The following is a 12,230-nucleotide window of genomic DNA, read 5'->3' on the forward strand; positions in this document are numbered from 1 at the left end:
AAAAAAAAAAAAAAAAAAATAGGCCACTGCAAATACTATTTAACAGATTCAGTTCACAGAGTGAATTGAACGTTATGGGCTTCTGGGTGTCTTGTGATAAAAGCATGAGTATTATTATAAAGGCCCAATGAGTCTTTTCTCTTCTTTAAGATGTTTATGGTCAATGTACTGGATAACAGTTGTTCTGCCTGACCCTCAGTGTCCTTCCCCCTACCACCCATCCTGCTCTAAGGCAGAAATGAATCATTGGGCTTTTTCTATGAAGGAATTATGTCCTCACCTCTCCTGGGCTTCTTCTGCGAACCTCCAAATCAATACAGCTGTGGTTTTCAGGTGACTTTTATTTTTCTTTTCTTTCCCCTGCAGTATCTTAAGGGAGATACAGAAAAAGCATAGAATGATGGAAGTCCTAGCAACCAGGGATGGTACCCAGTCGCAGACTCAGCCCCAGATCCAGGCTAGAGGCCTTGCCCCACGTGCTGCCCATCATCCTCTCAGCAGCACCTCCCCCCTGCTTAATGAGCAGGAGGTGCATCCTACAGTGAATGTAGCCAGTGAGTACCTAAGTAGCCTCCAATGTGGGGCACTCACACAAGGTCTAGGCCAAGAGGAGGCATCTTTGCTGCCAGGCCCTGTAATCCAAGGTACTGTGATATGCCTTTTTGAGCACAGCTCTGGGATTCAATACCAAGTACAAGCCCCAAGAGTCTCAGGCAGCTTTTTTTCATTCCTAGTCTCATATGCTATCACTCAGTAGACCCCCTCTGACATGTACATGGTGTTGGACTTGGTGGGGGGTGGAGGAGTACAAATTGGGATGCTGATGGAGGGGATAAATGCAACACAGCCATGTCATCTTCCTGACCAGGCTAACACTGTGTCTAGGATTCTGGAATTCTTGGGGTAAAGAGACATGGTTCCTATTTTCTATTTTACCCCTAAATATTCCTCATCATTCATTGTGGATTTTTGATCCCATCCTTTTTTTTTGTGAAGGGTTTTTGTTTGTTTAATACATCTGAAAAGAATGCATATACAAAGAATTGAGATGGGAAAAAGCATTGGTTCAACACTAATGAATCTACAAGTTTTAGGATTTGGGGAAGGTGGAAAAAATTATCTAAACATTTTTAAAAACTGGAAACTGCAACCAAATAAGCTGAAAAACAAATCCCTATTAACACTTATGAAGAGTCTCCACAAGACTCTCGCCATGATTTTCATTAAAGAATATCAGTGGGCTAGGGGGGCCTCATACCCAAAACAGAAATAAGGGGATTCCCAACTGGTCAGTCCTCTTGTTGGTAAATGTTCTCCCACCCCATCCACCACCAGCTTCTTCATGAAGCAGGCCCACATCCTCAAACCTGAAAGGATGCCAGTCATCCTGCAGGCATCTGTCTTCTAGCACCACCCTTCACAGTTCTTCTATGTGCCAGGTCTTCAGCTGGGTTCTAGGACCACCACACAGTGAGTTGCAAATCTATGCTAAGTATATAAAACAATGACTGACAGGGGAAAATTTGTTTTTTAATTACAAACCAAATTCATTTGGTGTATTTCAAAAGGTGCAATACTTTTCTTCATTTACCAATGAAAGAAATTAGAAATGAACCCCCCCCCCCAAAAAAAACAGCAAATAGCAAACAAATTTCCTTGAAAGTCACAGTCACATACAGAGTGCATCCTAGAAAAGAGGAGGGGCAAGACAGCTTCCACCCATTTTCATGAATTTCATCAAATACTGGATCTACTCAAGGGTGAAGAGAAAAAGCAACTTTCAAAAAGGAGTATATTATTAAATGAGGCATTTACTATACTCCTTCCTAAGAGCACCACGTGGGGAACACATTTTCTAAACTAGATCTAGGAAGTAGAATGTGGAATCAATTTGTCCTCCTCTCCTAAGGGCTGTCCATCAGTTAATTAAAAAAAAAAAAAAGACTAAAAATGAACCCCACATACACCCCCACACACACCAAAAAAGGGGTGGGTGGGCAAAAGTGTCCAAGATTACTCATTACTCTCCAGGTTGGAACCAGGGAATGGCTTCAACAAATTAGTCTGTTACAAAGTCATCACAAGCATGCCTTGCTTTTAAACAACAACAAAAAAAGGGGGGGGGTTCTTTTTAAACAATAAAAACTAGTACTTATCACTTTCTGACAATACAGAATTACTCAAAATTAACTAGTATGGCAGGGTGCGGGGGGCATACCTATGGGCCTTGTCTCACATGAGTACATATGGGTAGGTGCAGGGCATTGTCATTATTGAAGAAACGAATTTTAATTTTTAATCTTTAGTTTGATTTAAACATTGCTTTTAGTATGATGCCGACACCAGCCGTGCAGAAAGGACTCTGAAGAGATGTTCATAGCAGCACACACCTGCGGCTCTTCTTTGGTTCTGGAGGCTCCAGGGCAGCCAATATTGCTTCATCAAACACATTCTTTAGGCCTTTCTGTGTGAGTGCAGAACACTCCACATACTTGACAGACTTCAGATCACTGGCCAGCTTTTCAGCAGTCTCTGGAGTGATAGGCTTCTGTTTGTTCTTGGCAAGTTTCTCAATAGTAGATGGGTCATCTCTGAGATCAATTTGGGTCCCGACAAGCAAGAAAGGAGTCTTTGGACAGTGGTGAGTTATCTCAGGACCCACTTTTCTTTCACATTTTCAAATGAGGATGGAGAGACCACTGAAAAACAGACTAGAAATACATCTGTTTGTGGATAACTCAGCGGTCATAATCTGTCATAATCCTTTTGCCCTGCAGTATCAAAAAGTCCAAGAGTATATGGCTCTCCACCAATCATAACTGTGACTGCATAGTTGTCAAAAACAGTTGGTACATACTCGGATGGAAATTTGTTTGTTGTGTAGGATATCAGGAAGCATGTTTTACCAACAGCACCATCGCCCACAACCATGCACTTTAATTGTCTGCATTGCGGAAATAGTTTGTATCTACTTTAAATATTTCAAATTTGATGACCTAGCTTCTCTGCCAGGGCTTTGGCAGCGCTGCGCAGGATCTCCTCGGCTCCCATCCAATATTCTAATAATTCTGCTAATCCAGCTGTAACTGGACATCTAATGATGTTCAAGATGAGTCTGTCACCAACCACATCAGCATGCCCTTCCCTAGATTCTTCTAGGAATGCCATTGGGGTGGGCTTGGTAGGGAAAGGAGGAAAAGAGTAACTAGTTTTAAGTCAACCTTTAATTTTCTTCCCAGTTTTCTCTTTAATTTCCCTAATTGGAAAAGTATTTAAATTTTTAGGCAACTATATTAGTCAAATCATGATGTGGTCAACACCAAGAAGTCTTTCTTAGTCTCTGGATATATCTGATCTACTTTTCCAGATTGACTATTTTAGGCAATGAATGAATTTTAATGGTTTTAATCTGGTACTATTCCTGTTTTTTCATTTCACCCTGAAAAGCAAAGCAGTAAAATATTTACCCTAAGATTATAGTATAAAGGAAAGACAGGAAATTCACATTTATCAAGCACCTATTATGCTCACATTTCTTACCACTATCCATTTGTTGTCCCATTTCATTGGCACAGTGATCCCCTCAAGTAGGTGGTGGTATACCAGTCTTATAACTGAGAGCACTAAGGCCCAGCAACATTGAGGAACTTACTAAAGACAACCCAGCTTGAGGTAACATTCACTTCAAGTGCACCTGACTCTGAAGGGCAGGGACTATATACTGCACTTTGCAGTGTGAGCAACCAAGGACAAAACAGGGAGGGTACTCACTCCTTCTCAGAACCTCTTTTGCCAGGCTTCAGAGCCAGTGTTTTCCATGTTCCACTCTTTCTACCCAACACAAAGTTATAGTCTCTACAAATGGGTCAAGACTCTACATATAACACTTCTTGCCCTTGGTACGTACCTGACCTAGTCCAAGGGGAGAATGGGAGTTTTATTTTCATCCTAAAACTTGGTTACTCAAAGGCACATTGTTCAACTTCAGCACTATCCTGGGAGATGGCAGAAAATTAAGGACACTTTTCTCTTACTTGCAAATCCCTGCCACTATTTTCAGTAAGTGAGATGTCACCTCTGGAGTGATTCTCCCAAAGAGCATCATTACTTTCTACTACCTCTACCTTTTCTGAGGGATACTGAAAGCCTTTCCCTTCCATTTGAAGTTATCCTAACAGAGAAACAATTGTTTATCACTTTTCCTTTTTTGTTTTTTTGAGCCAAATTTATAAAACAGTCAAGCAATAATCCTGCTGGCATGGCAGCTACACTGTAGGCTAAATTCCCCCTCACAAAAGTCTGGTAGTGCACATTCCTTGAGTTGAATAGCCAGGGGAGGGTGGAACATGAAAACTCTGACCACTGTGATTGACAGACTTGGAAACTCCTACGATCTTGGTTAAGAGTCAGCTGATTTTCTGAATAAAAGACATTTAAAAGAGATGGGGAATCACATTTTGATTGAGTTCCTACTTTCAGTGAGGCATTGTGTTAAAGGTGTACTGATTTCCCAAACACTTTATTTCACAGTAATTCTAATTAGTATCTGAAAAGTTTTAAATTAGGGGAGGGGATATTTATTTAAATATATTGTTCCTTAAAGGAATTTGGCTTGGCTTAGGACAAACAGAGACCTCACTCCTATATACTCAGGGGAGAAACCCTTCTAGTTGATGGCCCTTGGTAATGATCCTTGAAAGGGGGAAGATTATTCTTTTCTCTGAATTATGTCCCTGCCACCCCAGCTAATTTTTTCCCTCAGAGGGAGACAGTAATGAAGGGTCTAAATGACATGACCAGGTTCTCAAAGTATTTTCTGATTCTACAAATCCCCCTCCCCCATAAGAGTATTTAAGTCATTCTTTAGACAGGTTCCAGCCAATGTAAGCTATGTTTAAAAATTATTTTTATAGTGTTGTGAACCATTTTGGCCAGGATCCAAGTCCCTCAAAGACTCCCTCAGCTTCAGTGTAGGTTCAGAGTCAGCTGAGGCAGGAGTGGTGGGAGCCACCAGGAACAGAAGCAGAGCTGTTCTAGTTCTCCTCATCCTGGCTCCCACTGCTCCTTCATTTCCCTGCAGCTCCAATATAGAACAGTCCCATGAAGGATCAGCAGACGTGTTGCTGGTGAGGATATAGACTGTTAGGTGAACACTTACTTGTGCACAGACTCCTAAAGATTGGCAATGAGTTCTACTATTGGAGGAGACATTTATGAAGTACCTCCCTGGGATCATTCCAGCATTGAGAATCCTAGAGGGAGCTAAGAAAGGGGCCACTGGACAATTCTTGGATATGTTCTTTGACCTTCAGATATGACATCCAGTCATTTCTTTTTGATGTCCTCGGCTAGGAAGTGCCAATAACTTTAGGATGAAAACTATAGCCCTTGGGAAATGTGTCTTCATCTAACTGACATTCAACAGTAGGCTGGGAATTACTGATGGCTGCTTCATCTTCATTCCTTGGAATACCTTCATTCCTTCATTCCTTCATCCTTCATTCCTTGGAAGCCCCAGTTTTCTAGGGCTTCCACAACAAAGTACCACAAACTGGGTATCTTAAAACAACAAATTTATTTTCTTGCAGTTCTGGAGCCTAGAAGTCTGAAATCAAAGTGCCAACAGGAGCATTCTGCCTCTGAAAGCCTTGGGAAAGAATCATTCCTTGCCTTTTCCTAACTTTCGGCAGTTTCTGGGAATGCTACTTTGCTTCTAGACATATCACTCCAATCTCTGACTCTCTTGCCTTGTGGTCTTCTTCCCTGTGTTTATGTAGCAAGAATGACCTGAAGTTCACTATCTCTACTTTAAACGACTATAATAGAAAGTCCACTGATGGGAAAAGATAGAGAAGTTTTAGAACTCCTTTACCCCCTTAGAGACTCAGAACAGAAAAAACATCATGTATGGAAAAGTGGCAGGATAAAAACTATTTTAGGTGAGGACAATTTACTAGACCCAGGTAAGCTCCCATTCAAGAGAATGACAGAACCTGCTTCTCAATGTGGGAAACTAAGAAGATCAATCAGAGTTGCCTCATGGCTGGAAAACAGCAATTGTCAAAATTCCAAAATGATAAAGAGAATATATATTTTAATATTTGTAGGGAGAGCAAATTTTGATATTTTGTAAACTAAGAAGATATTTATGTAATTAGATATTATAGAAATACCTAAAATGATGGGCACAAGTAACTAGAATGGCTCACCAAGAACAAGTTAAGCCACATCACACTGAATTAGAGTGTCAAAGATTTGCCAGGAAGCTAAGTCAAGGGAAAAGTTAGGCCCATATGCTTTACTTTGGTCATGGTATAACTTGGTTCTAAGAATAATTCTGGATGCCAACTTTTTTCTAAGAGATAGGTTTAATTAGAGTTTTCAAAAGATGATAAAGGAATATTTTATGAAGTTACCTGAGAAGACTGTATTATTATAGTATCTTTAAATGTTTGAACAATTACCATGTGAAACTGAAATCAGTCTTTGTCTATGGAGTTGGAAGCCAGAATTAACACCAGTGGGTGAAAGTGATGTGGAAACCTAAATGGACTTGTTGAAGAGAGTAATCTCTACAAAGTGAAACTGTCCAGTGACAGACATACCATGCCTCATTGTGCAAAGAGCTCCATTTGACCTTGGAAGAATTCAAGGCCAGAGCAAAAGATGTCTCCTCATGAGAAATGTCTTGGAGGGAGTTCATGAAAGGAGAACTTGCTGGACCTGAGGAACAAAGTGTAGGATTTCTGTGATTCTTCAACTGAAATCCATGACTTGGTCTTTTATACAAATAGATATATTGCATAGTTTTTTATATGCTTGTTTTTATTGGATTACCTTTTTTGATGTTCTCACAAAGGTCCTCATTACCATTTTAACAACTCCCACACCTCTCTTTAACCTCCCACAAATACACTTGATCTATTTCCCTGGTGCCTGGGCACTAAACTCAATTTCCTGAAATTCAAACATTAGTCTTATTTCATTGCACTCAGAGAAGTGCAGGTCATCCCAGGGACCATTACTTGGCTATGTTGACCAGCTCTATCTCAGATACTGAAGGGAAGTGGATCCTGCCTTCACTTTGCCTTTGATCTTAGTGCCAGCCTGGGTATGACTGGGTTGACCTTCCAGCCGACAGACAGTTTTGGAGTATTGAGAATTTTCCCCCCTCCTTTATCTGCCATCACAGTCAGGACTCTATAGAGAACTTCAAGAAGACAAAGTTCCTAAGGAGGCTCTGGGATCCTCTCAACCCACCTTCAAGAGCTCAGGTTGAAAGTTGAGCAAAAGAAGGTAGAGCAACAGAAGTGTTCATAGAACTGGAAAGAGAAACAAGAGGAAAATTTGTATTTATGGGAAGAATGTCTGTCCTTCCAGAAGCACTTAAAATAAAGTACACTGCCCCCCGCCCCATGAGCTGAAAGTGACTAGAGCAAAACAGTAGTTGCCTATTTATAGGCTCCAATATATTCAACTATGGGATACAGACCTAGGCCTCATTGGAGGAGTTATATAATATAAAAGCTGTGTTTTATAGTATTATACTAAAACAAATTCTAACATCTTAAGAACATCTGGATCCAAAGATTCAAAGCAGGTACCATGTTGGCCTCTATTAAATTACTCACAGCTACTTGTCCCCACAATAGCACTAGGTTCTGGGTTTGCCACTACTCACAGTTTTGGTTTAGGTTTTAGGTTTGGGCAAACAATGTAAACTCTCAGGTATTTACAATAGTCTCAAATTCCTCATCTGTATAACTATAATGAAATCCACCTCATATGGTAGTTGGGAGCATTAAATGAAATAGTCTATAGAGTTCTAAGCAATACATACACAATATATTTAGTATCTATATCATGTGTTTTCGGGTGCTTTAAAAATGCACAAACCACATTATTTCACCTGATATACATTAACTTTTTGTGTTTTCCCTCCTTCTGGACTCAACCATTCTTGCGTTCTCAGGAGAGCATCCTTAGTCCTTTGCTTCCTCTCTCAGTATTCCTTTTCAATCTAATCTCTCTTGACTTAAAAAAGAATGTAGATACTACCTTCAGTAATCCAATTTCCTAACATATTTAACCTCTAATTTAAAAAAATTTATATTTTTTTTATATATATATATATATATATATAAAATCATTCCTGTCCTCCTGGGCTTCCACAATATGAGCCAGCCTTTCTGTCTCAGTCACTGTCAGCATGCTCACCTACCATGCAGCCTTGAGCAAGGAACCATGCCTTATTTATCAGAAAAAGGATAGTTTTAATCAAGATGGTGTTAAGATGGTTTCTCTTGTGAGATCAGCGTACAACTGTCCTTGCCTTCTTTTTAATTTGAAGCAGGTTCTTGCTCAGTTGCTGAGTCAGGAACTTGTGATCCTCCTGCCTCAACCTCCTAAGCCTCTGGGGCTACAAGCATGCACCCTCACTCCTGGCTTTAAAATCCATCTCTAAGATTATACTTTCTATGGGCTGCTCATTGAGTGGTATATTCCAAAAATATGTGTTATACAACAGTGATAAATGAATTTATCAATTACTATGACCAAATTTACCTTTAGATTAAATACCACTTGGTGTTCAGTGTGAGAAACCCTCAAAAAGAAAGCCCCAAGTAAGTCAGCATGGAACAAGACCTCGGGGAAGATAGAGGAAGGAAGTTCAGAGGAAGAAATGATGAAAATCTGAGTAACTCTGTGCTTGAGTTCGGACTACATCTGAGCTTCTCTGAGCACAGGGTTCCAGAGGAGGAATTTCAGAGAATGATCACTCCATTGCATTATTCCAACATTGGACAAGGTGAGAAATATAGGACTGGCCTAATCTCAGACAAGAGAATAGTTACTTTATTTTTTTTTAATTTTAATATTTATTTTTTTAGTTTTCTGCGGACACAACATCTTTGTTTGTATGTGGTGCTGAGGATCGAACCTGGGCCGCACGCATGCCAGGCGAGCGTGCTACCGCTTGAGCCACATCCCCAGCCCCGAGAATAGTTACTTTAATCTGTTGTTGTAAATTCAAGATTAAGGTAGGGACAATTTCAACACTCAGTGGTGGAAAATGGAGAGTTGTGTCTGGCTCCAGTTCATAGCTGATGAAGTTGAGGTTACACAGACAGTAGTGTTAGGGATGAGAATAACTCAGACCTTCTGAGCTCAAGTGAGAAGTCTGATGATTCATGATCTCTCACAATCAGCTCCATGCAAACAGGGGTGAGAAGACCAGGTTAAAACCTGAGACGTAGTCTGCCAGATAGGAAGATCATGTCTTTCCATTTCCATGGGAGTTCTGTTTTTTCCTTTGTAGAATGGGAGCAAAAGGAAAGGGGGAAAGAGAAAGATGTGGGCAGCAAATGGATTTTATGTCCAGGTGCTGCCTGAAAAGCATCCTGAAGGGGATTACTGTGCTCATAGTGGTAAGCAACTCTTGAGAGAAATCTGTGTGCTAACATAAAAGAATATTTCTCAGTTAACTCTTTGGTGTTAAAGGGGACTTTCTTAAAGAAATATGACCAAATACTGATTTAAATTCAGGATGTGAACATTTTCGACCTGCAGATGAAGCACTAAGAGCAAGTCCTTGTCTATTCTCAGAATCTATCAAATCTCACAAGTCAAAATGGAATATGCTTTCACTTACCACCAAAACAGGGTCCACAATTTGGTTTGTCCTTCTACCTTAAGGCAAATGCCATGGTCCTTGGAGGTCAAGTAAGTGTACAGTACTCACTGGATCACCCAGGCCCAGGATGCGAACAGGGATGTCTCTACTTGCCCACTTTTATTTAATAAGCCACATAGAACTGACTTGTTGAAATGTGTTCTTCTGCAGAAATGGCTCAATTTCCTTCTCCACACAGTCACAGATATCTTAGAAAATCATGGAGTGGATGAGGTCTCCTGGGTTAGCCTTTTGCTGTCTTGCATAGGAGACAAGTAAAGAATCTAATGGAAAGAGCACATATGATCATTCTTTTTACCCAAGCATTGGCTATAAAGTAAATAAGTAATTGACTGGAAAACACAAAGCAGAACAAGTCCTTGTCGAATTTCAGAATTTGTCAAATCTCAGAAATCTCAAAAGTCAAATCCCACTTAACATGTGATCGATTAAACAGTTATTGGAGGCTCAAAATGCAAAAAGCAAACATCAAGTAAACATAGGTAAAAAGAGCAAGAAGTGACTATCATACCTACGGCTGGAAAATCAAAAGGAATATGCTTGAAATTGTTAGTCAGTCTGGAAACTTGGAAGAGCTGAGACCCAGGCCTCTGAGGTGAGGATGCTGTCTAGCTATTGCTGTTACCTCAGGTTATCAGAGGGGCCCCCAGAACTAGACTCAAACCTTAAGCATTTAGGGGTTAGCACCCAGATAGTGCTTATTCTTTAGGAATTAGGAGGTACCCTGAAAGGCTGGCACAAGTCCTCGGGAATGGGTGAAGTTCACTTCTGCCAGTACCTCCAGAGCCTGAACCTAGTAGAGCTAGAATCAAGACCTCCAAGGAAGGGGCAAGATCAAAGTGATGCTCTTTCGGCAGGAGATCTGAGAGGGGCACCCTTGCTCCTAGACTCAGCAGAAGGCACTGGGCAGTTGGTGCTGGTGTCTAGGAGAGAGCATAAGACTGGCTCTGGAGTATGGGGGGCAACCTGGAATCTGGGACCAACTGTTACTACTGGAAACAACTGCCAAGGTGAAGAATTGTTACCCTCCCATATGAGGCTGAAAGTCAACAGTGAGAAAATAAATAGTAAGTGCAAATCTCTCTCCATTTTCTTACCTTTCTGTTGTTAATTTTCACTTACCACTTAATTCCTGTTGCTTCCTATTACTAATCTCTTATTAGCAGATCTACCAGGCAGCCAAATGTAGTTTTGTAGGTACGAGGAAATCAAATGAAGTGTGTTTGAAGCTGAAATATAGTAGCTTAAACAACACACCTTACATCCTAAACACAGTCTGTTTACCCACAAATCTTTTCTCTTGCTAAGAACCACCACCAGCACTTGTTCCTTCAGTAAATCCTTGCATGAACATCTCATGTGTTTGAAAAGTGTCTTCTGAGTCCTCCTAACTGAAGTTTGTTGCCTTCATTGGGCCTTTTTTCTGCCTGTCTGAACAGATCTCTCAGGTCTTTTTCCTCTTACTTCAGTGACAATGAAGTAAGAGAAGAACCTGAAGAATGATGTCATTCTAAGAGTCATTTGGAGATGAGGCCTAATCACTAATGGCTATTGCTAATACTAGATATGAATAATTCCAGTACAAATGAGAAAAAAATTAAGTGAGCTAGGATCTAAGCATCTCAGTCTAAATATCTGGATAGTATGAACTCCTCTCATGGGCTGTCAGTAGCAGACAAACTAGCTCATCATCAAGGAAATCAACAGATTAATAGCCCTCCTTAATTTAATCAAGGATCTTAATTAAAAGGAAGAGAAAATAATCAATCAAGGATCTTAATTCAAAAAGAAGAGAAAAGAGTTAAGAAAAACTCTAATTTTTTTTTTTTCTTTTTTGGTACCAGGGATTGAACCCAAGGGCACTTAACCACTGAGGTACATTTCCAGCCCATTTTAATATTTTATTTAAAGACAGGGTGTCACCGAGTTGCTTAGGACCTCCCTAAATTGCTAAGGCTGACCTTGACTCCTGATCCTCCTGCCTCTGGGATTATAGGCATACGCCACCACGCCTAGTGAAAGCTAATTTTTTTTGAAAGCTAATTTTTAATTAGGTGTAAATAGGAAGAACAAAATGAAAGAAGAGTTTGTAAGACCAAGCTGATAACTGACTTATGTTGTGATAGTCCTATTGACACAGGGGGAAATTGTACCCAGACAAGAAAAAACAGATTCTTACTGGCCTCCAGAAGTACATGGGAATCCTATACCAAAGCTAATTTTTACAGATCATGAAAGAAACTGCACAAGGGAATGGATAAGTTAGAGAAGATAACCTAGAAGGAGGTGCAATTATCTAAGGGTTACACCACCACCATCATTCATTGAGAGAGCCCCAGAACTTAATTTTGTGGGGAAAATATAAATCTTATTATTTGTAGATAAGAAGGAAAAACTAATAAAAAGAGAGTTAAAATTTTCCAAATGAACATCTCTATTGTTTCTCTTAACATAAAATATGATACACATTTACTTTATCTTCTGTGTTTAAGGCACAAATATTATCCAAAATGCATCTCCCTTTTTGTTTTAAGTA

The 12,230-nt window shown here is 40.0% G+C and overlaps 1 long non-coding RNA gene and 1 pseudogene across 2 annotated transcripts in view; one reads left to right on the forward strand and one right to left on the reverse strand.

Moving 5' to 3' along the window:
- Positions 1–2,052, forward strand: part of LOC125620286 — a 7,642-nt gene extending 5,590 nt beyond the window's left edge. The window contains exons 2-3 of one of the 2 annotated variants that reach the window (XR_007351905.1): positions 1,448–1,451; positions 1,644–2,052. This is a non-coding gene — a long non-coding RNA (uncharacterized LOC125620286). The remainder of the gene's footprint in view (positions 1–1,447; positions 1,452–1,643) is intronic. The other variant, XR_007351906.1, reaches the window with a different exon arrangement.
- A 76-nt stretch (positions 2,053–2,128) lies between these two features.
- On the reverse strand, positions 2,129–9,707 carry LOC107156630 (annotated as a pseudogene).
- Between the last annotated feature and the right edge of the window lie 2,523 nt (positions 9,708–12,230).

This window comes from Marmota marmota, unplaced genomic scaffold (assembly GCF_001458135.2).
Source record: "Marmota marmota marmota unplaced genomic scaffold, marMar, whole genome shotgun sequence".
NCBI classification, from domain to species: domain Eukaryota; kingdom Metazoa; phylum Chordata; class Mammalia; order Rodentia; family Sciuridae; genus Marmota; species Marmota marmota.